The sequence below is a fragment of the Amblyraja radiata genome, chromosome 2 (genome assembly GCF_010909765.2).
Source record: "Amblyraja radiata isolate CabotCenter1 chromosome 2, sAmbRad1.1.pri, whole genome shotgun sequence".
In the NCBI taxonomy this organism is placed as follows: domain Eukaryota; kingdom Metazoa; phylum Chordata; class Chondrichthyes; order Rajiformes; family Rajidae; genus Amblyraja; species Amblyraja radiata.
Genome location: NC_045957.1, coordinates 96004407 through 96029725, shown reverse-complemented (window position 1 = coordinate 96029725; position 25319 = coordinate 96004407). Strand labels below are relative to the sequence as shown.

The 25319-nt window shown below is 45.5% G+C and overlaps 1 protein-coding gene and 1 long non-coding RNA gene across 2 annotated transcripts in view; one reads left to right on the top strand and one right to left on the bottom strand.

Annotated features, from left to right (window-relative positions):
- Window positions 1–25319, top strand: part of LOC116991784 (glycoprotein-N-acetylgalactosamine 3-beta-galactosyltransferase 1-like) — a 72832-nt gene that overhangs the window by 17718 nt on the left and 29795 nt on the right. The gene's annotated exons all lie outside the window — the stretch shown is intronic.
- LOC116991798 lies at window positions 13809–14492 on the bottom strand. Its single transcript, XR_004416902.1, has 2 exons — window positions 14208–14492; window positions 13809–13940 (listed from the first exon to the last, which is right to left on the bottom strand). It is a non-coding gene; the product is annotated as an uncharacterized LOC116991798 (long non-coding RNA).

Sequence of the window (25319 nt, the reverse complement as noted above, 5' to 3'; positions counted from 1 at the left end):
ACCACATTGCCGCTTTATCCATCCGCATACTGTTGCGACGATTTTAAGAGCCAAGCCAATTAGTCCAACACTTTGCAAGCAGCCAACACATTTTCAGAAGAGTCTTTAAAAGCCAAGACAATTTGGCAAACACTTTGCAAGCATCAAACACATTTTCTGAAGAATCTTTAAAAGCCAAGACAATTTGGCAAACAATTTGCAACCACATCAAGGGGGCTCGCCGTGGAGTAGACGTGCGTTCAGTGTTATTCGCCGCTCAGAGAGCCGTGACCCTCTCGCTTCCTCTGTCTTGCAGAGACTGCGTGAGGCACAACACTTCCCGGTTTTATAGTCCTCCCCCTGGGAGTCTGAGTGAGCTGGCCAAAATGACAGCTGTAAGTGGCGGCGTTCACTCGGAAATCAAGAAACAGAAAGACAAGAGCGGTCAAGATATTAGTCTTAGTAATATAGTTAAATAACTCGTCATTGGCACGATTTTGTATGGGTAACAATCAAATGTTCAACTACGTAGATAAACAACCTGTGCGGACCAACTGGCCGGAGTTTTTTACGGACATTTGCAATCTCTCACTTCCGAGGTCTGAGGTTCCCACCTGCTTCAAAAGGGCATCAAAAACCTAGACCCACTGCAGTTCGCTTACCGCCACAACAGATCGACGGTGAACATTAATAGCCCATTGTCTGTTATTTGCACTTTATCAGTTTATTTATTCATGTGTGTATATATTTATATAATGGTATATGGACACACTGATCTGTTTGTATTCAATGCCTACTATGTTCTCTTGTGCTGAAGCAAAGCAAGAATTTCATTGTACCATCAGGGACTCATGACAATAAACTAACTTGAACTTGAATAGTATGACTTCAAATACATAATTTTCGAAAATTATGCACTTTACGTATGTCCCACTTTTTGAAGTTTTTTACATCTCCTTTTAACAGTCAAGTCATACATTTTTCTATTCTTGAATTTGAGTCCATAGTGCATGTGGATACTCACAAAGATAGCTACAATTCTAACCTTGACTCTATTGCAGCACAAGTTCATGTCTTTGTATTGCTGTGTGTTATGTATTGCTGTGTTTATTAGATGGGAAATGTTATCCCTGGTCATGTTAACATCATCAAATTCTGTGCGGAACACTTGCTCGCACACTTCACAGAACCCAATAAAGTATTCCGAAGGCACCATCAATGAGCCAAAGTCAGACGTTGATGTGTCATAGGCTTTATGGTGTATGAATACGAGTGCAGGATCAACTAAAGTGGTATCAGTTCGTAAGAGAACTTCTCTGCACGTGATGCATTTTGACGACAGTTCGTGTGAAGTAATGATCCTGTGACAGATGTGACCTGCGTTGTAAGCTAGTGTATTTTCTTCAGGGAGATCCATTGAAATGCTGCAGACTGCATTGTGCTGTTTAGTTTTATTTGTATGAGAGACAGATGGAGATGGTTTTTTTAATCTGTTTTTTGTAAGTGTTTGCAATGTCAGGATAAATGTGTCTGAGTCGGGGAACAGTTTGCACTCACAGATGGCTTGATCAGTTCAGCCACCATAACCATCCGAAAAGCACATCGAAATTCCTTTGCAGATGGATTTTCTCTGAATCCGCCCTTTCGCCGAATAGTGGAGAACAAATTCTCCACTACATCCTGATTGATCCTGGATGTGAACATAAACGGGCGTCTGTGCTTTCCTTGATGTGCTGCCACAGTTGTGAAATGCAAGAAATTGCAAGCCGCCACCCCTGGACAAACAACACATTTTTAGCTCCAAGCACTGTCAGGCTTTTGAGTACAGTCAAGCATGATTCAAAGAATGACTTATGTGCAGACGTTTTCAGACATAGGCCTCCTTAACTTTAGGCGTCCGTGTAAAACCTGCTGTTAAAGGAGTCAAAAAGTCCATCAACCATGTCAATAAACTCTGCCGTATAACAGCCTCCCCAGGTAACTTTCCAAGAGTTGCATAGGTGTAGACACCTGCTGCTACTGAATGGCTAAGCACCTGCGCAGCCTTGTTGACTCTCATTTTAGAGAAGCTGTTTAAAACAAAATGGCCTCTGGTTAATTTATGGGCTTTTCTAATGGGCAACTGTGAATCATGCTCATAAAATGCGTAAATATGTGCCCATTTGATATGTCTTTTTATGCCATCCTCTCCCTTGACCTCAAAAACATATTTCTCCAAGTTTGATCGAGTGTTTTTCAACAAGTGGGGTGGGTCATGCATGCAATAGATATTGGTTCCCCCGTGGACGAAGAAAGGATGGTCTTCCGTCACACCCAAGTTGGAGTATAGTTCGAACATTGCTTGGGGCTTGGTCACAAACAACGGCCTTAGGCTGTAGTCCAATAGCCTAACCTTCTGTAACATTCATTGAGTAATGTTTTCAGTTTGTCAGCCTTTGTGCAGTCCCGTGAAAGAAAGTAACCTACAGGTTGCTTCCATTTCCCCATCAAGCCTCTAACCATGAAAACAAGAGCATGGTTGGCAGGCCTTGACGTCTTCCCTAGAGATCCAAAGTCCTCAAAGCCCTCAACTGAATCCTCAGTAATATTGTAAGAGAGGCTTGCACGTAAACTCATTTCGTCAAAGGAGACTACACATAATGTATCTCTCTCTGACATCCCCGCAACCCTGTCTTTCAAAAGTTCAAAGATCTTAGGGGGAAACCCAGGCCGCACTTCAATATTGCACAACCACCTACGTAGTGATGAGATTGATGGAAGTGTGAAAATGTACTGGCAGAACTGATATGCTCGGGGACTCTGGTGGTAGAGGGACAAGGCAACTACCTTGTCTGAATAACTCCATCGTCTTCCTCTTGCACTTCTACGTCCAGACGCATTACGCAACTGCGACGCAAAGAAAGACAGTGCTGGTTCTTGTAAAAATTCACCAGCCCCTCTGATCAAGTCACTGATTGTCTTACTTTCTGTAGTATTCTTTCCCATTGATAATTTGATCAGTTGTACTTTTTTTTTGAGGCGGAAAGTACGCTGTCTTTCCTTCTTCAGAGCTCTGCTGTCATTTACATTTTGTGTGATTTGAAGATCAGGTGTTTCAGAAGTTGTAGAGACACTGATGGGTTCTTCAGCTGAGCTGAGCAGTAAGAATGTTCTGTCTGTATGTTGTGTGGCACTGCCAATACAAGAAAAAAGAAAAAGGGGGAATGAAATGGCAAGCATACTAATTAAAAAGATTAATCATATACATGTGAATAAATCATCATCTACTACTGAAAGTCTGTTCTTGACTGGTTTTTGCCATTTGTGCTGCGATTTCCGAGAGAACGCCGCCACCTACGGCCGTCTCGCTCAGAGACCCCCTCCGACGCATGTGTGCCGAGGTTCTCCCCCCCTTTCCTCTCCACCCCCCTCGCCTCTCCCCCCTCTCCCACCCTCCCTCCCCTAAACCCCCTCCCCTCCACACCCCCTACCCTCCACCCTCCCCCCTCCCCACCTCACCCCCCTCTCAGCACCCCCTCTCTCTCTCCTCCCCATCTCCCCCACCTTTCCTCCCTCACCCACCCTCCTTCTTATCCTCCTCTCCACCCCCCTATCCCTCTTGCCCCTCTCTCTGTGTCTCTGTCTCTCTCACTGTCTCTGCCCTTCTCTCTCTGCCCTCACTCTCTACCCCCCGACCGCCCCCCGCCCCTCTCTTGATGTGACTACAAGTGGGGGCTATGCTTCAGTAGATAGGGTGGTTATGGGGTAAAAGGAGCATGCCGCCCCCCCACAACCCGCTACGTTGGGGGAACAGACACAAACGGGTCCTGCACTTGGTCTAGTTATAATTAAAAATATATGTGATGCACCAATTTCAATCTACCAGAAGAAAATCCTGATCTTGATATTTTTGTAGATTTTTTATAAATTAAATCAATTTAAATGTTGTAATAATTATGCTTGAGGAAGTTTTAAATGGATGTTCTTACTTGAATTAAATACTAGTACGCATTCCACCAGCCACACTGTGTAGTCTTATGTGTGATTATAGTTTTGTGAACATTTCACAAATGAAAATTAAAGTACCATACATGCCATTACATATTGACCATTAGCAATCATATCAGTTTGGATACAATTTATTTTAAAAAGGAGAAAATTACTTGCCTCTTTGCTGTTTTAAAGGCGTTGGTGAGGATGGGAGGTTCTCATTCGTCCTCTTGAGTAACCTGCGTTGGGAAGACAGACATTTCGGCGGGTTAGGAATGTCGAAGAGCGTTGGAACTGCATTCCAATTTAGCCTGTTCTTGGTCTGCTTGTTGGAAAACTGGTCAAGTTCAAAGTGTAAAGAACAAAGACAACAGTTGGCTGACAAGTACCCCGTAGTTCGGTGTAGGAAATCTTGTCGACGAGTATTCTGGACCCACCGTTGACATCTGAAATTACAGGAGATATCATTTAGGATTAACTAATAAGAAAAAAAATGATCATAACTACATGCCTGCACAATGGATGACATATCACTTAAGTGCAATTGTTTTCAGTTGTGTGGAGAGACCTGTATATTGACGATGCTTTTTGCCTCTAATATGTCAATTTACCTTAAATGTAGAAGAGTTTGTTTAAAATCTTCTTACAAAGACCATCGAGAGAAGAGAGGGGAGAGAGGGATCAAGAGAAGAGAGGGGAGAGAGGGATCGAGAGAAGAGAGGGGAGAGATGGATAGAGAGAAGGGAAGGGGAGAAGGGGGGAGAGGGAGAAGGGGTGAAGGGGGAGCGGGGGAACGGGGACAGGGAGGAGGGGGTGAGGGAGAGGGGGGAGAGGGAGAAGGGGGGAGAGGGAGAAGGGGGAGAGGGAGTAGGGGGGGGGAGAAGGGGGAGAAGGGGGGAGAGGGGAGAAGGGGGGAGAGGGAGAAGGGGGGAGAGGGAAAAGGGGGGAGAGGGAAAAGGGGGAGAGGGAGAAGGGGGAGAGGGAGGGTAGCATGTTATAACGTTCAGCCGTCCCATTCCGACCAAAGATAAGATCTAAGGACAATTCGAGGGCTATAACGGGTAACAGCCGCCGCGTTCTCGGACTCGAGTCTGAGCTCGAAAAATCTCGTGGTCACTGGGCCCAATGTGCCCCGCGGGCCATATTTTGGAGACCAATCCCTTACAAGAACAAAACCAAAACGTTACAGAAGTGTTAAAATTGTCTTATAGTGGTAAGTAAAGATCTAATTAAAAATAAGTATACTAACTTTGTAATGTACCGACAAACCTAATTTCCCAATGGCCGTTGATGGGAGAACAGACAATAACATTTTCACGACAGAATAGCGACAGAAAATAATAATAATATTTCTTACCTTTCTTTTTATCGGGGAACCTAAAGAATGACAGGTCTGGTCGTTTAGATTTACGATTAGAACAATTTATTGCGGAGCAGTGAGATGATGATTTAGATGAGGACGCCATGACAGTGTGGGGGAAGTCCAGTAAAACGCTCAATAAAATGGCGCCGACAGTCACACACGTCATACTACGCGTTTTTCGAGGAGTGGTCTTATCTTGCTCCTCTATGATCTTTGGGGAGAGGGGTGAGGAGAGAGGGGTGAGGAGAGAGGTGTGATGAGGAAGGGGTGAGGAGAGAGCGGTGAGGTGAGAGGAGTGAGGAGAATAGGGAATTGGGGGAGAGAGAGAGGAGTGAGGAGAGGGGTGAGAGGGGTTCACACAATGGAACGTGCTGCAACATCAGGCTGGGACTGGAGCAAAGGCATATGTAAATGGGATCCATTGCGATTGGACATCTGTGAGCATTGGGCATTGTGACATCACATGATGGAACGTTCATCAACATACTATAGGTGAAAAGCTGTTTGATTTTTTTTATCATTTTGAAATTTTTTATGTTTTTTACCGAAAAAGCAGTGAAAGGTTGAACCGAATGTTCTAATATTACAAACATTAAGAGGAGGAGGAAAAACCCTCCGGGAATATGTAAAAACTTTCGATTTTGCAAATTTTGGAGGAGGAGATCACAAATGCCCTAAACCGAATATTCGCGGAATAGGATCCGGACAAACAACATGAGAGTTTTAATATATACTAAGACAAGTGCAGACCCGTTGGGTCTGTTCCCACAACGCGCGGTTGCGAGGGGAGGGGGCGGCCTCTGAGGTGTCACACACACACTAACCAACCTCTCTCACACACACACACACCCACACACACACACACACACACACGCACACGCACACACACACATAAAACACACAAACACACACACACAACACACACACACAAACCCACACACACACACACACACACAATACACACACACACACACACACACACACACACACACACACACACACACACACACTAACCACCCCCAATAATATTATATTAAGAAGGGAGGGAGGAGAGGGCTAGGGCCGCCCAGCAGCCATCGGCTTCAGAGTGAGCCTCAGCTCCATGGCCTCACATCCTCGGCGCTTCAGACCCCGAGTACGGGGAGGTGGAGTGGGCAGGCGGGCGTGATGCCGAGTGAGCCTGCGGGCCAGGCTTACGCCGTCAAGACGGTGCGTACGACGTCGAGACGCTGCATACGACGCCGAGACGCTGCGTACGCCCTCAATGCACCTGCGGGCTGACAGGCCGTTGACGCGCGGGGATTTTCGGACAGTGCAAGCGTGCGGGCCACCAGAGACAACGGCGAAAAGCAGCGGGGAAGAGCCGATCTTTGGCTTCCACCAGCGTGACAGAGCCGGGAGGGGGGGAGGGGGGAAGTGCAGGAGTGCCGGGGAGTGGGGGGGGGAGGAATTTATTAAAATGTGTACAGAAAAATGACCTAAATTTAATGAGGAGTGGATGAGCGAATGTGAAAGTAAAATCGCTAGCGAAGTGGTAAAAATCTCGGCTTTTTTGCATCTGGTTTTGGCAGAGTAACGAATCAAAGGCCAAAAATATGACATACACCCACACACACACACACGGAGTTTTAAAAATAGATAGATAGATAGAGATAGATAGATAGATAGATAGATAGATAGATAGATAGATAGATAGATAGATAGATAGATAGATAGATAGATAGATAGATAGATAGATAGATAGATAGATAGATAGATTAAGATAAGATATCGGCAGTTCGTATATTTACATAATCACATTTTCACTGATCCTAAGAAGCAAGTTTATATGCAAAATAAACGACTTACCTTGTGTTTTGTCCCGTACGTGAGATCCGTTCCGTTGCCTGCGTTGACGGCGATAGAAGTAGTTTTTTATTTTACTCCAGCGCTGAAATTGTCCCGCGGCTTGCTTTTTTTTAAATTCCGAGAACGGCAGTCGGAACGATTATTCAGCATTAGGTAGTAGCCCAAGAAAATATATCTCGGACAGGCAGGAGAAAACGGCATTTTAATCCCACCCCCCTCCCCTCCTCAAAGGCGCCAAAGTCGCGCACACGGCCAGTGGCAGAACTGCAGCGCAGCTGAAGGTAAGTTTTGTAACATACCTACTCTCAGGCTGCGAAAACAGAGAGGATGAGACAGAGTTTCTTCCCACAGGCCATCAGGACTGTAAACTCTGATCTCACCAGGACATAAATACCAAAGATCCTATAGCGGTGCAGGAGGTGCAGATCTAGAGCCAGGAAGATCATGAAGGACCCCCAACACCCCAGCAATGGAATTATACGGTCAGGCAAGCGCCTCCGCTCTCAGTAGCAATGTTATAAAATTTTGAGATTTTAAAAATCAAGTCTGCAATTTATCCCATCAGATAAAGCATAAAAAGAAGTTTAATTTGACACCTAATTCACTTTCATATCTTCAATATTAAAAAGGTTATGGCCATTTTCATACTCTGAAATTAGCATCTTGGTCCCTATTACTTTTCCATTGACTTAATTCAAAAGCTGTGATCAAGGACAGTCAAAAGCCCATAACTTTCTTAAAAATTAAGAGAACTGAAAGAAATTTTCAGTTATTGTAGATTGAAGCATTCTGAAACAAATATGAAACAATCTTACTTGGATGACCTGAAATTAAAGCTATGTTACAAAATTTTGAGATTTAAAAAATCAAGTCTGCAATTTATCCCATCAGATAAAGCATAAAAATAAGTTTAATTTGACACCAAATTCACTTTCATATCTTCAATTAAAGCATATAATTAGTTAGATACCTAATTAGTTACCCTAATCTGAGGAAGGACATTCTTGCCATAGAGGGAGTACAGAGAAGGTTCACCAGACTGATTCCTGGGACGTCAGGACTTTCATATGAAGAAAGACTGGATAGTCTCATAGAAACATAGAAACATAGAAAATAGGTGCAGGAGTAGGCCATTCGGCCCTTCGGCCATTCAATATGATCATGGCTGATCATCCAACTCAGTATCCTGTACCTGCCTTCTCTCCATACCCCCTGATCCCTTTAGCCACAAGGGCCACATCTAACTTAAATATAGCCAATGAACTGGCCTCAACTATCTTTTGTGGCAGAGAGTTCCAGAGATTTACCACTCTCTGTGTGAAAAATGGTTTTCTCATCTCGGTCCTAAAGGATTTCCCCTTTATCCTTAAACTGTGACCCCTTGTCCTGGACTTCCCCAACATTAAGAATTTTCCAACCCCTTAAGACTCAGCTTGCACTCGCTATAATTTAGAAGATTGAGGGGGGATCTTACAAAAACTTACAAAGTTCTTAAGGGGTTGGACAGGCTAGATGCAGGAAGATTGTTCCCAATGTTGGGGAAGTCCAGAACAAGGGGTCACAGTTTAAGGATAAAGGGGAAATCTTTTCGGACTGAGATGAGGAAAACATTTTTTACACAGAGAGTGGTGAATCTCTGGAATTCTCTGCCACTAGTTGAGGCCAGTTCATTGGCTATATTTAAGAGGGAGTTAGATGTGGCCCTTGTGGCTAAAGGTATCAGGGGGTATGGAGAAAAAGCAGGTACAGGATACTGAGTTAGATGATCAGCCATGATCATATTAGTGCAGGCTCAAAGGGCCGAATGGCCTACTCCTGCACCTATTTTCTATGTTTTTATGTTTCTATGTTTCTAATTGTAGCTAATTACAAAATTCAATTACTAGATCTAAACATATATCCATTTCTTAAGAAAAGGTTAACATTTTTAAATAGCCTGTGTCCAAATAACATTCACACAAGAATTCACAATATAACATGATTTTTAATTCTCATTGTCATGAATTTATAGGCCAAATGGAAGGAATTTAGTGTTTAATTCCCGTAAATTAATGGCCATTTTAACCATCTTGCGAGTGGGTTTATGTGGAACGCAATCGATTGGAACGTTGCGGTTGTGGTGAATTTAAACCCCACTAGACCAAGTGCAGACCCGCTGGGTCTGTTCCCCCCAATGCGCGGTTGGGGTGATGCTGCGGCTTCACATGCCACACTAACCACCCCCTACAACACAGGGGGGGAGGGGGCAGAGGGTGAGAGGGGGGTAGAGGGTGACGGGGTGGGCAGGAGAGGGAGGGGAGAACGCTGGGTCCCGTTCCCTCAACGTGCGATTGCGGGGGGGGGGGGGGGGGGGAGGGGTTGCGGCTTCACACGCACACTAACCACCTGCCATACATACGGGGGTGGGGGAGGGGGAGATGGGAGGGGAGAGGGGGAGAGGGGGAGAGGGGAAGAGGGGGCGAGGGAGAGGAGGGGGAAAGGGGAGAGAGGGGCGAGAGAGAGAGGAGGAGGAGAGAGAGAGGGGGAGAGAGAGGGGGGAGGGGAGGAGGGGACAAGAGAGTAGAGGGGAGAGAGGTGGGGGGGTGAGAGGAGGTGGGGAGAGAGGAGGTGAGGAGGGGAGAGAGGAGGGGGTGGGACATGAGAGGAGAGAGAGGAGGGGGAGGGGGGTAGAGGGGAAGGGAGAGGCGGTTGGAGGAGGGGAGAGGGGGTTGGAGGAGGGGAGAGGGGGGGATTGGAGGGGGGCGAGGGGGTTGGTGGGGAGTAGAGGGGTAGAGGGGCATTGGAGGAGGGGAGAAGAAGGAAGGAGGAGGGCAGATGGGTGGGGAGGACGGAGAGGGGGGAGGGAGGGAGGGAGGTAGGAGGAAGAGGGGGAGATGGAGAGAGGGAAGAGTGGGGGAGGGGAAGGGAGAGGGGAAGGGCGCGAGAGGGGGTGGGGGAGGGGGGAGGATAGCGGGGAGGAGAGAGGGGGGAGGGTGGAGGAGGGGAGAGGGAGGAAGGAGGAGGGGGAGGGAGGGGGAGGGAGGAGGGGGAGGAGATGGGGAGAGGGCTGAGGAGAGGGGGAGATGGAGAAGGGGAGAGAGGGGTGAGGAGAGAGGGGTGAGGAGAGAGGTGTGAGGAGAGGGGGGGGAGAAGGGGAAGAGAAGGGGAAGAGGAAGGGTGGAGGCGGGGAGAGATTGGGGAGGGGAGGAGAGGGGGGAAGGAAGAGAGCGGGGGATGGGGAGGGGAGGAGCACAGGGAGGGGGGAAGGGGAGAGAAGGGTAGGGGTGGGAGAGGTGGGCGAGGGGATGTGAGAGTTGTGGGGGAGGGATGGAGAGAGGGGAGGGGAAGGGGAGAGAGGGATAGGGGGAAGGAGGGGGAGGGGGGGAGGGATGGGTGGGGGGGGTGGAAGTGGAGAGAGGGATGGGGGGAGAGATTGGAGGGAGGAGGAGGGGGGAGGGAGTGGAGGAGGGAGAGAGGAGATGGGGAGAGGCAAAGATCATAGAGGAGCAAGATAGACCACTCCTCCGAAATCCAATGGACTGACGTGTAGTACGTGACGGAACGTCACGGCCGCCATTTCTTTGAGCGACACGCGACTTCCGGTATGCCACCCGATGTGATCCAAAGCAAAGATTATAGAGCTCCTCTATAATCTTTGATCCAAAGCAAAGATCCTCGAGTATCTTGTAGCGGGAACAGCCCCCTCCTTTGCGTAGTTTCCTTTGCATTGTATTGTGCAGTTTCCCTTGTATTGCTTTAACACACACTGCACAAAATTAAATTTAACGTATATATATTTAATATATTTATATGAATGTGTGTCTGTGTGTGAGAGGCAAGTTAGAGATAATAAAGTTTATTCTCATGTATCAGAAGCAACTTTGATTTAAATCATCACTAATAATTAATTTTGTCTAGTAAGATGATGTACATAAACCATAAAGTCAATTATATATATAATTATATTTTGATAATAAATATAATATTTATTAATATTAAATATAATAAATAAACCATATTTATACACACATATATACACACATACATACACATGCACACATACAAATGCACATACATATTGATACATTTATATGCATACATATATAACATATATATATATACACACATATACATGCATATATACACATACATGCATATATACACATCAATAGATTTACGATCAGCTCCTGTGGATTGGAGGATAGCTAATGCTATCCCACTTTTCAAGAAAGGAGCGTGAGAGGAAAACGGGAAATTACAGACCAGTTAGGCCCGACTTTGGTGGTGTGAAAGATGCTGGAGTCAATTATTTAAAGATGCAATAATGGGGCATTTGGATAGCAGTAAAGGATCTGTCCAAGTCAACATGGATCTTATGAAAGGGAAATCATGTTTGACTAATCTTTCTGGATTTTTTTTTTGCCGCAAGGCTTGGTGTTGGGGCTGCAACTGTTTACCATATATATTAATGATTTGGAAAAGGAAATTAGGAGCAAAACTAATGCATACATACCTACATATGTACCCATGCGCTGCAGTGACCCCGACCCCGGAGATTCGGAGACTCCAACCGCAGGCCTGGCAGACAGTAATATCAGAGCCTGCGGGTCCCTGCTGGGAGACCGCTTTTTCGTGTCTTTCACAACGGCGACCTCTCCCGCACGAGTAGCGGGGTCGAGGATGACCTGGAGCGGGGCCTTACATCATCGCCCGGCGTGGCTAAACGGCTGCGGCACTTTGCTAGCGCCCGCCGGGGGCTCCAACAACCTCTATGAGGTTCAAGTGACAAATAAATTGTATTGTGTATTATGTGTATTTAAATTCATCTGGTAAGTTGGTCAAATAACATGGGCACCTTCTTGCTTTTTGTGATACATGGATTTTTTAAATGTGAATGTCTCATATCAACACATTTGTGGGTCAACAGTATTTTGTACAAACCCCCACATTTTCAAATAATTCTCAATTGAACTTCTTAAACAAGGAAAACGATTTTTATTTACATCATTTTGTGCACGACATATACAGGGCTGCAGTATCAGATAATCAATAAAATATCAGATAATCAATAAAAGTGATCTCAAATTCTACACATTTCAAACAAAGGAAAAAATTTGCGACTTATACACAATCACTAGACTAAATGGGACCCGTTGGGATAAGATTTACACAATTCACATTATTCTGTGCGCGAGTTATACAGGATTGCAGTGTTCTGCATTTCAGCTAACCAGTGAAAGTGATGTACAATTTAACGTATGTAACACAATGATAGCCCCACCCCTGCTTCACCAAAGAGCAAAATGTCCAACATAGATACAAAATAATAATTCGCCATTTGCATTAGTTTTGTGCAGTTAACAAATCACAATTCCACACAATGTACATAAGAGGGCAGTTATTTGACAAATACTCCGCAGTTCGGTGTAGATCATGTCCACTGTCGACATCTGAAATTACAGAAAAAATCTGCAGTCAATATGCATTAAATAACAGAGATGTACAAAGAAAATGCTTTGAGAAGATTTTTACAAGGATGTTGCCATGAGGACTCAACTATCTGAGCTCAATGATCTAACTACAGTGAGAGATGAAACAGGCCAAATAAAGTTTTCAATGTGCCACAGAGGTAATAAATGTTTTCTTACCTTTCCTCCTTAATGGGGAACCTGAAGAAAGATAAGTCGTGTTGCCTACATTGCCGATTGTCGATTGTTTTTCGCAGGAGTGGTCCATCTTGAGCACATGGTATTGCAGGCAGGGTGTTCACATGGATAGAAAATTGGTTGGTAGACAGGAAGCAAGGATGTGAACGGGTCCTTTTCAGAATGGCAGGCAGTGTCGAGTGGAGTGCCGTAAGGTTTGGTATTGGGGCCACAACTGTTTACCATATATATAAATGATTTGGAAGAGTGAATTAGGAGCAACACTCGCAAGTTTGCGAATGACACAAAGCTGGGTGGCAGTGTGAACTGTGAAGAGGATGTTAGGAGGTTGCAGGGTGACCTGGACAGCTTGAGTGAGTGGGCAGATGCATGGCATGTGCAGTATACTATAGATAAATGTGAGGTTATCCACTTTGAAGGCAAAAACAAGGGAGCAGTTTATTATCTCAATAGAGTTAGGTTAGGTAAGGGGGATGTGCAGCGAGACCTGGGCGTCCTGTACACCGGCCACTGAAGTTGGCTTAGAGGTACAGCAGGCAGTAAAGAAAGCTATGGAATGTTGACCTTCATAACAAGAGGATTTCAGTATAGAGTGAAGAGGTTCTTCTGCAGCGTAGGTTCACGAGATTGATTCCTGGGTTGGTGGGACTGTATATGAGTAAAGATTGAAAAGACTAGGCTTGTATTCACTGGAGTTTAGAAGGAAGAGGGGGAATCTTATAGAAACATATTAAATTATTAAAGGACTGGACAAGCTAGATGCAGGAAAAATGTTCCCAATGTTGGCTGAGTCCAGAACCAGGGGCCACAGTCTTAGAATAAGGGCATGTAATTTAAGACTAAGGTGAGAAGAAACTTTTTCACCCAGAGAAATTTGTGGATTTATGGAATTCCCTGCAGAGGCCGAAGCGAAGATCCTATCTTTGGGCAGAAGCAAGATACTCCCACAGAGTATCCATTCCTGCCCATTAGGTTCCCATTGTGATGAAGAACACGCAGGCATGAAAAGTTGAAAAATGATTTATTACAGTTTAACATGTGAATCGCTTAAAATATAACACCATTTTAAATGTCAAAGATGAGAATAATTCTTTCTTGCTGTGCCTCTTGTTGCTGCTCACTGCATATTTATGTCTCTTTGTTGTTGAAAAAAAAAAGAGACAATTTAAATATAGAGAGATTCAGCGGTCAGACTTTAACCAATAAAATCTGATAATTATCTCAGGTCATCATTCAATGAAGCACACTTTTATATAAGCACACATATATACAAACACACAGACTCACACACAACATCTATACACACACACACACAGGCTCACTCAAATGTTTAAGCCTCCTTTAGAGGCTGCTGCTGTTGAAGCAAATACGTGCTTTAAATAACGTCCAACAATCACACTCACCATTGACAGAGTAGTCAGCTCTCTTGAATTATTCAGCGGTGTCTTCACTCGGTGCCTTCTGCAGTCAGCGCCATCTTGCCACGAACCGGAAATGATGCACTCAGCACCACATTGCCGCTTTATCCATCCGCACACTGTTGCGACGATTTTAAGAGCCAAGCCAATTAGTCCAACACTTTGCAAGCAGCCAACACATTTTCAGAAGAGTCTTTAAAAGCCAAGACAATTTGGCAAACACTTTGCAACCACATCAAGGGGGCTCGCCGTGGAGTAGACGTGCGTTCAGTGTTATTCGCCGCTCAGAGAGCCGTGACCCTCTCGCTTCCTCTGTCTTGCAGAGACTGCGTGAGGCACAACACTTCCCGGTTTTATAGTCCCTCCCCCTGGGAGTCTGAGTGAGCTGGCCAAAAATGACAGCTGTAAGTGGCGGCGTTCACTCGGAAATCAAGAAACAGAAAGACAAGAGCGGTCAAGATATTAGTCTTAGTAATATAGTTAAATAAATCGTCATTGGCACGATTTTGTATGGGTAACAATCAAAATTTTCAACTACGTAGATAAACAACCTGTGCGGACCAACTGGCCGGAGTTTTTACGGACATTTGCAAACTCTCACTTCCGAGGTCTGAGGTTCCCACCTGCTTCAAAAGGGCATCAAAATCCTAGACCCACTGCAGTTCGCTTACCGCCACAACAGATCAACGGTGAACATTAATAGCCCATTGTCTGTTATTTGCACTTTATCAGTTTATTTATTCATGTGTGTATATATTTATATAATGGTATATGGACACACTGATCTGTTTTGTATTCAATGCCTACTATGTTCTCTTGTGCTGAAGCAAAGCAAGAATTTCATTGTACCATCAGGGACTCATGACAATAAACTAACTTGAACTTGAATAGTATGACTTCAAATACATAATTTTCGAAAATTATGCACTTTACGTATGTCCCACTTTTTGAAGTTTTTTACATCTCCTTTTAACAGTCAAGTCATACATTTTTCTATTCTTGAATTTGAGTCCATAGTGCATGTGGATACTCACAAAGATAGCTACCAATTCTAACCTTGACTCTATTGCAGCACAAGTTCATGTCTTTGTATTGCTGTGTGTTATGTATTGCTGTGTTTATTAGATGGGAAATGTTATCCCTGGTCATGTTAACATCATCAAATTCTGTGCGGAACACTTGCTCGCACACTTCACAGAACCCAATAAAGTATTCCGAAGGCACCATCAATGAGCCAAAGTCAGACGTTGATGTGTCATAGGCTTTATGGTGTATGAATACGAGTGCAGGATCAACTAAAGTGGTATCAGTTCGTAAGAGAACTTCTCTGCACGTGATGCATTTTGACGACAGTTCGTGTGAAGTAATGATCCTGTGACAGATGTGACCTGCGATGTAAGCTAGTGTATTTTCTTCAGGGAGATCCATTGAAATGCTGCAGACTGCATTGTGCTGTTTAGTTGTATTTGTATGAGAGACAGATGGAGATGGTTTTTTTAATCTGTTTTTTGTAAGTGTTTGCAATGTCAGGATAAATGTGTCTGAGTCGGGGGAACAGTTTGCACTCACAGATGGCTTGATCAGTTCAGCCACCATAACCATCCGAAAAGCACATCGAAATTCCTTTGCAGATGGATTTTCTCTGAATCCGCCCTTTCGCCGAATTAGTGGAGAACAAATTCTCCACTACATCCTGATTGATCCTGGATGTGAACATAAAACGGGCGTCTGTGCTTTCCTTGATGTGCTGCCACAGTTGTGAAATGCAAGAAATTGCAAGCCGCCACCCCTTGACAACAACACATTTTTTAGCTCCAAGCACTGTCAGGCTTTTGAGTACAGTCAAGCATGATTCAAAGAATGACTTATGTGCAGGTGTTTCAGACATAGGCCTCCTTAACTTTTGGCGTCCGTGTAAAACCTGCTGTTAAAGGAGTCAAAAAGTCCATCAACCATGTCAATAAACTCTGCCGTATAAACAGCCTCCCCAGGTAACTTTCCAAGAGTTGCATAGGTGTAGACACTTGCTGCTACTGAATGGCTAAGCACCTGCGCAGCCTTGTTGACTCTCATTTTAGAGAAGCTGTTTAAAACAAAATGGCCTCTGGTTAATTATGGCTTTTCTAATGGGCAACTGTGAATCATGCTCATAAAATGCGTAAATATGTGCCCATTTGATATGTCTTTTTATGCAATCCTCTCCCTTGACCTCAAAAACATATTTCTCCAAGTTTGATCGAGTGTTTTTTCAACAAGTGGGGTGGGTCATGCATGCAATAGATATTGGTTCCCCCGTGGACGAAGAAAGGATGGTCTTCCGTCACACCCAAGTTGGAGTATAGTCGAACATTGCTTGGCCTTGGTCACAAACAACGGCCTTAGGCTGTAGTCCAATAGCCTTAACCTTCTGTTAACATTAATTGAGTAATGTTTTCAGTTTGTCAGCCTTTGTGCAGTCCCGTGAAAGAAAGTAACCTACAGGTTGCTTCCATTTTCCCCATCAAGCCTCTAACCATGAAAACAAGAGCATGGTTGGCAGGCCTTGACGTCTTCCCTAGAGATCCAAAGTCCTCAAAGCCCTCAACTGAATCCTCAGTAATATGTAAGAGAGGCTTGCACGTAAACTCATTTCGTCAAAGGAGACTACACATAATGTATCTCTCTCTGACATCCCGCAACCCTGTCTTTCAAAAGTTCAAAGATCTTAGGGGGAAACCCAGGCCGCACTTCAATATTGCACAACCACCTACGTAGTGATGAGATTGATGGAAGTGTGAAAATGCACTGGCAGAAACTGATATGCTCGGGGACTCTGGTGGTAGAGGGACAAGGCAACTACCTTGTCTGAATAACTCCATCGTCTTCCTCTTGCACTTCTACGTCCAGACGCATTACGCAACTGCGACGCAAAGAAAGACAGTGGTGGGTCTTGTAAAAATTCACCAGCCCCTCTGATCAAGTCACTGATTGTCTTACTTTCTGTAGTATTCTTTCCCATTGATAATTTGATCAGTTGTACTTTTTTTTGAGGCGGAAAGTACGCTGTCTTTCCTTCTTCAGAGCTCTGCTGTCATTTACATTTTGTGTAATTTGAAGATCAGGTGTTTCAGAAGTTGTAGAGACACTGATGGGTTCTTCCCCGCGGAACTTTGTCTGCAGCTGAGCCAGTAAGAATGTTCGGTCTGTATGTTGTGTGGCACTGCCAATACAGAAAAAAGAAAAAGGGGGAATGAAATGGCAAGCATTACTAATTAAAAAGATAATCATATACATGTGAATAAAATTATCATCTACTACTGAAAGTCTGTTCGTGACTGGTTTTTGCCATTTGTGCTGCGATTTCCGAGAGAACGCCGCCACCTACGGCTCGTCTCGCTCAGAGACCCGCTCCGACGCATGTGGGCCGAGGTTCTCCCCCCCCTCTTTCCTCTATCCACCTTTCCATCTCCAACCCCCTCGCCTCTCCCCCCTCTCCCACCCTCCCTCCCCTAAACCCCCTCCCCTCCACACCCTACCTCCACCCTCCCCCTCCCCACCTCACACCCTCTCAGCACCCCCTCTCTCTCTCCTCCCCATCTCCCCCACCTTTCCTCCTCAACCACCCTCCTTCTTATCCTCCTCTCCACCCCCTATCCCTCTTGCCCTCTCTCTGTGTCTCTGTCTCTCTCTCTGTCTCTGCCCTTCTCTCTCTGCCCTCACTCTCTACCCCCGACCGCCCCCCGCCCCTCTCTTGATGTGACTACAAGTTGGGGGCTATGCTTCAGTAGATAGGGTGGTTATGGGGTAAAAGGAGCATGCCGCCCCCCCCCCACAACCGCACGTTGGGGGAACAGACACAACGGGTCTGCACTTGGTCTAGTTATAATTAAAAATATATGTGATGCACCAATTTCAATCTACCAGAAGAAAATCATGATCTTGATATTTTTGTAGATTTTTTATAAATAAATCAATTTAAATGTTGTAATAATTATGCTTGAGGAAGTTTTAAATGGATGTTCTACTTGAATTAAATACTAGTAGCATTCCACCAGCCACACTGTGTAGTCTTATGTGTGATTATAGTTTTGTGAACATTTCACAAATGAAAATTAAAGTACCATACATGCCATTACATATTGACCATTAGCAATCATATCAGTTTGGATACAATTTATTTTAAAAGGAGAAAATTACTTGCCTCTTTGCTGTTTTAAAGCGTTGGTGAGGATGGGAGGTTCTCATTCGTCCCTCTTGAGTAACCTGCGTTGGGAAGACAGACATTTCGGGGGTTAGGAATGTCGAAGAGCGTTGGAACTGCATTCCAATTTAGCCTGTTCTTGGTCTGCTTGTTGGAAAACTGGTCAAGTTCAAAGTGTAAAGAACAAAGACAAACAGTTGGCTGACAAGTACCCCGTAGTTCGGTGTAGGAAATCTGTCGACGAGTATTCTGGACCCACCGTTGACATCTGAAATTACAGGAGATATCATTTAGGATTAACTAATAAGAAAAAAAATGATCATAACTACATGCCTGCACAATGGATGACATATCACTTAAGTGCAATTGTTTTCAGTTGTGTGGAGAGACTGTATATTGACGATGCTTTTTGCCTCTAATATGTCAATTTACCTTAAATGTAGAAGAGTTTGTTAAAATCTTCTTACAAAGACCATCGAGAGAAGAGAGGGGAGAGAGGGATCGAGAGAAGAGAGGGGAGAGAGGGATCGAGAGAAGAGAGGGGAGAGAGGGATCGAGAGAAGAGAGGGGAGAGATGGATCGAGAGAAGGGAAGGGGAGAAGGGAGGAGAGGGAGAAGGGGAGAGGGAGAAGGGGAGAAGGGGGAGAGGGTGAAGGGGAGAAGGGGGAGAGGGAGAAGGGGGGAGAGGGAGAAGGGGGGACAGGGAGAAGGGGGAGAGGGAGAAGGGGGACAGGGAGAAGGGGGGAGGGACAAGGGGAGAGAGGGAGAAGGGGGAGAGGGAGAAGGGGGGAGAGGGAGGGTAGCATGTTATAACGTTCAGCCGTCCCATTCCGACCAAAGATAAGATCAAGACAATTCGAGGGCTATAACGGGGTAACAGCCGCTCCGCGTTCTCGGACTCGAGTCTGAGCTCGAAAAATCTCGTGGTCACTGGGCCCCAATGTGCCCCGCGGGCCATATTTTGGAGACCAATCCCTTACAAGAACAAAACCAAAACGTACAGAAGTGTTAAAATTATCTTTATTATAGTGGTAAGTAAAGATCTATTAAAAATAAGTATACTAACTTTGTAATGTACCGACAACCTAATTTCCCAATGGCCGTTGATGGGAGAACAGAAATAACATTTTCACGGCAGAATATCGACAGAAAATAATAATAATATTTTCTTACCTTACTTTTTTATCGGGGAACCTAAAGAATGACAGGTTGGTCGTTTAGATTTACCGATTAGAACAATTTATTGCGGAGCAGTGAGATGATGATTTAGATGAGGACGCCATGACAGTGTGGGGGAAGTCCAGTAAAACGCTCAATAAAATGGCGCCGACAGTCACACACGTCATACTACGCGTTTTTTTCGAGGATTGGTCTATCTTGCTCCTCTATGATCTTGGGGAGAGGGGTGAGGAGAGAGGGGTGAGGAGAGAGGTGTGATGAGGAAGGGTGAGGAGAGAGGCGGTGAGGAGAGAGGAGTGAGGAGAATAGGGAATTGGGGGAGAGAGAGAGAGGTGAGGAGAGGGGTGAGAGGGGTTCACACATGGATACGTGCTGCAACATCAGGCTGGGGACTGGAGCAAGGGATATTGTAAATGAGATCCATTGCGATTGGACATCTGTGAGCATTGGGCATATTGTGACATCACATGATGGAACGTTCATCAACATTCCCATGGGCGAGAAGCTGTTTGATTTTTTTAACATTTTGAATTTTTTTGTTTTTTACCAAAAAAGCAGGAAAGGTTGAACCGAATGTTCTAATTTACAAACACATAAGAGGAGGAGGAAAAACCCTCCGGGAATATGTAAAAATTGTTTAGTTTTTGCAAATTTTGGAGGAGGAGATTCACAAATGCCTAAACCCGAATATTCGCGGAATAGGATCCGGACAAACAACATGAGAGTTTTAAATATATACTAGACCAAGGTGCAGACCCGTTGGGTCTGTTCCCACAACGCGCGGTTGCGAGGGGAGGGGGCGGCCTGAGGTGTCACACACACACTAACCAACCTCTCTCACACACACACGCACACACACATCGCGCGCACACCCACACACACACATACACACACACACACACACACACACACACACACACACACACACACACACACACACACACACACACACACACACACACACACATACACACACTAACCCCCCCCAATAATATTATATTAAGAAGGGAGGGAGGAGAGGGCTAGGGCCGCCCAGCAGCCGTCGGCTTCAGAGTGAGCCTCAGCTCCATGGCCTCACATCCTCGGCGCTTCAGACCCCGAGTACGGGGAGGTGGAGTGGGCGGGCGGGCGTGATGCCGAGAGAGCCTGCGGGCCAGGCTTACGCCGTCAAGACGGTGCGTACGACGTCGAGACGCTGCATACAACGCCGAGACGCTGCGTACGCCCTCAATGCACCTGCGGGCTGACAGGCCGTTGACGCGCGGGATTTTCGGACAGTGCAAGCGTGCGGGCCACCAGAGACAAACGGCGAAAAGGCAGCGGGGAAGAGCCGATCTTTGGCTTCCACCAGCGTGACAGAGCCGGGGAGGGGGGGAGGGGGAGGAAGTGCAGGAGTGCCGGGAGGGGGGGGGGGGGGGGAGGAATTTATTAAAAATGTGTACAGAAAAATGACTAAATTTAATGAGGAGTGGATGAGCGAATGTGAAAGTAAAATCGCTAGCGAAGTGGTAAAATCTCGGATTTTTTGCATCTGGTTTTGGCAGAGTAACGAATCAAGGCCAAAAAATATGACATACACCCCACACACACACACACGGAGTTTTAAAAATAGATAGATAGATAGATAGATAGATAGATAGATAGATAGATAGATAGATAGATAGATAGATAGATAGATAGATAGATAGATAGATTAAGATAAGATTAAGATAAGATATCGGCAGTTCGTATATTTACATAAATCACCATTTTCACTGATCCTAAGGAGCAAGTTTATATGCAAAATAAACGACTTACCTTGTGTTTTGTCCCGTACGTGAGATCCGTTCCGTTGCCTGCGTTGACGGCGATAGAAGTAGTTTTTTATTTTACTCCAGCGCTGAAATTGTCCCGCGGCTTGCTTTTTTTTTAATTCCGAGAACGGCAGTCGGAACGATTATTCAGCATTAGGTAGTAGCCCAAGAAAATATATCTCGGACAGGCAGGAGAAAACGGCATTTTAATCCCACCCCCCTCCCCTCCTCAAAGGCGCCAAAGTCGCGCACACAGCCAGTGGCAGAACTGCAGCGCAGCTGAAGGTAAGTTTTGTAACATACCTACTCTCAGGCTGCAAAAACAGAGAGGATGAGACAGAGTTTCTTCCCACAGGCCATCAGGACTGTAAACTCTGATCTCACCAGGACATAAATACCAAAGATCCTATAGCGGTGCAAGTCCACTCCTACTAAATCCAATGGGCTGACGTGTAGTACGCAATGAAGCGGAACGTCGGCATTTCTTCGGCCATTTCAGTAAACTTGACCCGACTTTGGTTATCCCTCCTCTCGCAGTGTATTCAGCGTTGCGGGGAACAGTTTGTGTGTGTGATATAGGGTTAGATTCATAATTCATAATTCTGTTAATTCATAATTCTGTTAATTTTTTGTTAATGATTAATATATTAATAAATTATAATTCTGGTCATTTTCTTTTTTAATGTTTATTTTTAATTTCTGTTTAAATGGCTCATGTGCTGTGTTTGAGTTGATTTTTGTATTAAATTGCACTCTGTAATTCATCTAATCACGCTGTTCACAACTGGGGTATTTGGTAAAAGAATAGCAATATGAAAATTCCAGTTGTTCTACTCTTGGAATGTTCCTTAATGTTTTTTTGTGTCTATGGAATTGTTTTTCAACAACAAAATGGGTCTGGTCATCCCAAAATCCAGAGAGTGGAATGAGATCTGTCTGTAATGGTGGGGTTATCTAAATGAAGTATTAAACAAAATAAAATTTGTTTTGAGCAAGATTAACAAATGATGTATAACTTAAGGATGATTTATTCACGATCATACAACTGATTAGATTGTGTAGGAAAGAACACACATACACACATATATGATGTGATATAGATGTAGGTAATCATATAACACACACATATATATTTCTCCAGATTTTTATATATAATGATTAACTTTATTTCGGACTCAAGGCCCAGACAAGAGACAACATTACATAAAAATACATTGCAAACCACCCCGCAACTTTACCCTGGCGTCCCAGCCGTGCTGATCTGGGCCGGACTCCCCACATGCTGTGGAAGGAACATAGGCATCTTTTTGCTTTTAATTGTAAGGCAGAGAGTCAGAAAGAAAATGCTCTTGAGGAGAAGATTTTTACGAGGATTTTCCGTAACCGGCTTCCGTCTCCGCATTAGTATCTTTGCTCCGCTATGGGATCTTTGGTACGGAGACGGAAGCCAGTTACGGAAATCGTGCTGAAGATTATCCATAACCCTACGACGGCGTTTTCGTCAAGTGGACTATCTTGCTCCGCTATAGGATCTTTGGTAAATACCGTTGTGTCTTCTATCTAACTGGCATCAAGTTGGGAAAAGGGGAAGTACAACGGGATCTGGGGATCCTTGTACATCAGTCTATGAAAGTAAGCATGCAGGTACAGCAGCCAGTGAAGAAAGCGAATGGCATGTTGGCCTTTATAACAAGAGGAGTCGAGTATAGGAGCAAAGAGGTCCTTCTGCAGTTGTACAGAGCCCTAGTGAGGCCACACCTGGAGTATTGTGTGCAGTTTTGGTCCCCTTATTTGAGGAAGGACATTCTTGCTATTGAGGGGGTGCAGCGTAGGCTTACAAGGTTAATTCCCGTGATGGAGGAACTGTCATATGCTGAGAGAATGGAGCAGCTGGGCTTATACACTCTGGAGTTTAGAAGGATGAGAGGAAATCTCATTGAAACGTATAAGATTGTTAAGAGTTTGGACACACTAGAGGCAGGAAAAATGTTCCAGATGTTGGGGGGAGTCCAGAACCAGGGGCCACAGTTTAAGAATAAGGAGTAAGCCATTTAGAACGGAGACGAGGAAACACTTTTTCTCACAGAGAGTGGTGAATCTGTGGAATTCACTGCCTCAGAGGGTAGTGGAGGCAGGTTCTCTGGAAGCTTTCAAGAGAGAGCTAGATAGGGCTCTAAAAAATAGCGTTCAGGGGATATGGGGAGAAGGCAGGAGCGGGGTACTGATTGTAGATAATCAGCCATGATCACATTGAATGGCGGTGCTGGCTTGAAGAACCAAAAGGCCTACTCCTGCACCTATTTTCTATTTTCTATTTCTTTTTTCTATTTTCTATATCTTTTTTAATGTAAATACTGGTTCTGTTCTGTTCTGTTGGTTTGCACAATCCCGAAAACATTGCCACTTCATTTCACTGTACATCTTGTATGTGTATGTGACAAATAAAGTTGACTTAACGGTTCAAGATAGGAACTGCAGATGCTGGAAGATCGAAGGTACACACAATTGCTGGAGAAACTCAGCGGGTGCAGCAGCATCTATGGAGCGAAGGAAATAGGCGACGTTTCGGGCCGAAACCCTTCTTCAGACTGATGGGGGTGGGGGGGGAGAAGGAAGGAAAAGGGGAGGAGGAGGAGCCCGAGGGACGGGCGGATGGGAGGTTGGGAAGGAGACAGCTAGAGGGTTGAGGAAGGGGAGGAGACAGCAAGGGACTAGCAAAATTGGGAGAATTCAATGTTAATGCCATCCGGACGCAAGGTCCCCAGACGGAATATGAGGTGCTGTTCTTCAATTTCCGCTGTTGCTCACTCTGGCAATGGAGGAGACCCATGACAGAGAGGTCGGATTGGGAATGGGAGGGGGAGTTGAAGTGCTGAGCCACCGGGAGGTCAGGTTGGTTATTGCGGGACTGAGCGGAGGTGTTCGGCGAAACGATCGCCCAACCTACGCTTAGTCTCCCCGATGTAAATCAGCTGACATCTAGAGCAGCGGATGCAGTAGATGAGGTTGGAGGATTCCACTCTCTGGGCCCTCACCCCCTCATCTTCACCATGGATGTCCGGTCACTCATACACCTCCATCCCCCACCAGGATGGCCTCAGAGCCCTCCGGTTCTTCCTCGACCAGAGGAGCAACCTAGACCCAGCCACTGACACTCTCCTCCGCTTAGCGGAGTTGGTCCTCACCTCAACAACTTACATTTGACTCCTCCCATTTCCTCCAAACACAAGGCGTAGCTATGGGCACACGCATGGGCCCCAGCTACAGCCGCCTCTTTGTCGGGTACGTTGAACAATCCTTGTTCGAGACGTACCAGGGCCCCATCCCCGACCTCTACCTCCGTTACATTGACGACTGCTTTGGGGCCACCTCCTGCACCTACACACAACTGACTGACTTAATCCACTTCACCACCAACTTCCATCCGGCACTGCAATACACCTGGACCATTTCCGACACTTCCCTACCATTCCTTGACCTCACCATCTCCATCGCAGGGGACAGACTCCTGACCGACATACATTACAAACCGACTGACTCACATGGCTATCTGGACTACACGTCTTCCCACCCTGCCCCCTGTAAAGACTCCATCCCCTACTCCCAATTCCTCCGCATACGCCGCATCTGTTCCCAGGATGAGACATTCCATACCAGGGCATCGGAAATGTCCTCGTTCTTCAGGGAACGGGGATTCCCCTCCGCCACCATAGATGAAGCTCACACCAGGGTCTCATCCATACCCCGTAACACTGCTCTCTCTCCCCATCCCCGCACTCGCAACAAGGGCAGAGTCCCTCTGGTCCTCACCTTTCACCCCACCAGCCGGCAAATACAACACATAATCCTCCGCCATTTCCGCCACCTCCAACGTGACCCCACCACTCGCCACATCTTCCCATCTCCCCCCATGTCTGCCTTCCGCAAAGACCGCTCCCTCCGCAA